The 1,561-nt window shown below is 50.3% G+C and overlaps 1 non-coding gene across 1 annotated transcript; it reads left to right on the forward strand.

Annotated features, from left to right (window-relative positions):
• The first annotated feature begins 689 nt into the window (after positions 1–689).
• Positions 690–761, forward strand: TRNAA-AGC. Its single transcript has one exon. It is a non-coding gene; the product is annotated as a tRNA-Ala (tRNA).
• Positions 762–1,561: the final 800 nt, after the last annotated feature.

The raw sequence follows: 1,561 nt of genomic DNA on the forward strand, positions 1-1,561 counted from the left end.
AGCACACCACAATCCTGCAAAGAAGCGGTGCGGCAAACAGGGGTTTTTTTCCCGGACACCAAAGTGTGCGCATGCCCCGTTGGGTGTTTGTGCGCATCCCATGGACAGTTGAAAAAAAAACCCTTTATACTAGGGGGCATGGGCGGGCGCTGGAACTACCACTGGAAATGCGATCAGACGCCCACCCTTGCCCCGCGGTTACCGGAAACTAGTACCTCCGAGGTACTAGTTTTTAACCGCGCATCTTCGGCGGGAAGCCTCGGGTTCGCCACGGGAGCTCTACGCTTCCCAGATGTGGCGGTGAGATCGCACCCGGAAAATCCACCTATCTTCTGTCCCTCTAGTGTGCCTAATGCTCCATGTGACCGCAGCCATCGTTAGTTGGATAGATATGTCGTCTTTGTTTCATCATTCACTCATTGTGAAAAACAGTTTCTTGGGTGTATCGTATAGGCAATATTTCTTGGTTATCTAGATGTGTAATCCATTTTTATTCAGGAGGGGGCCATCGTTCTGTGGCAGAGCCCTCGCTCAGCATGCAGAAGGTCCCAGGTTCAATCCTTGACATCTCTATTAAAAAGTATCATGTGATGTGAAAGACCTCTGACCTGAGAGAGCTGCTGTCAGTCAGAGGAGGCAAGACGGTCTTTGGTAGGCCAAGGGTCTAACTCGGTATAAGGCAACCTCATGGGGTTGTGGCTCAGTGGTAGAGCATCTGCTTAGCATGCAGAAGGTCCCAGGTTCAATCCTTGGCATCTCCAATGAAAAGGATTTGGTCGATGGCGATGTGAAAGACCTCTGCCAAAAAGAGCGGCTGCCAGTCTGAGTAGACAAGACTGACTTTGATGGGCCAAGGTAGCTTCATGTGATCATTGTATATATTATGCTCAGTCTTCATTTAACTTGTATTTATCACCCTACAACATGCCTGTAGCTGCAGTGGCTCAGAGGTTAAGACGCTGAGCTGCAGAGCGGAAGGTCTGTAGTTTGGCAGTTCGAGACTCGCATGCCGCATGACGGAGTGAGCTCCCATCTCTGGCCCCAGCTCCTGCCAACCTAGCCGTTCGAAAGCAAGAAACTGCAAGTAGATAAATAGGTACTGCTTTGGTGGGAAGGTAACAGCGTTCCGTGTGCCTTGGCGTTTAGTCATGCTAGAGAAGTCTTCGGACAGCGCTGGCTCTTCGGCTTGGAAACGGAGATGAGCACCGCCCCCATAGAGTCGGATTCGACTGGCTTTCAAGCAAGGGACACCTTTAACATGCCTGGATACTCAGTGAGGAAGGCAGACAAAAAATGAACTAAGTCGGGCAATGTCTGGAGCAGGCTAAATTGTAAACAGCAGCATTCAACTCTAGGCCTGGAAGGTATAAACTGTATCTAGTTTGGTGTAGTGGTTAAGTGCGCGGACTCTAATCTGGGAGAACCAGGTTTGATTCCCCACTCCTCCACTTGCACCTGGCTGGATGACCTTGGGCAAGCCGTAGTTCTGATAAGAGCTGTTCTTGAAAAAGAGCAGTTTCTTTCAGAGCTCTCTCAGCCCCACCTACCTCACAGGGTGTCT

The sequence above is a fragment of the Gekko japonicus genome, unplaced genomic scaffold, assembly GCF_001447785.1.
Source record: "Gekko japonicus isolate JY-2015 unplaced genomic scaffold, Gekko_japonicus_V1.1 scaffold7443, whole genome shotgun sequence".
Classification (NCBI taxonomy): domain Eukaryota; kingdom Metazoa; phylum Chordata; class Lepidosauria; order Squamata; family Gekkonidae; genus Gekko; species Gekko japonicus.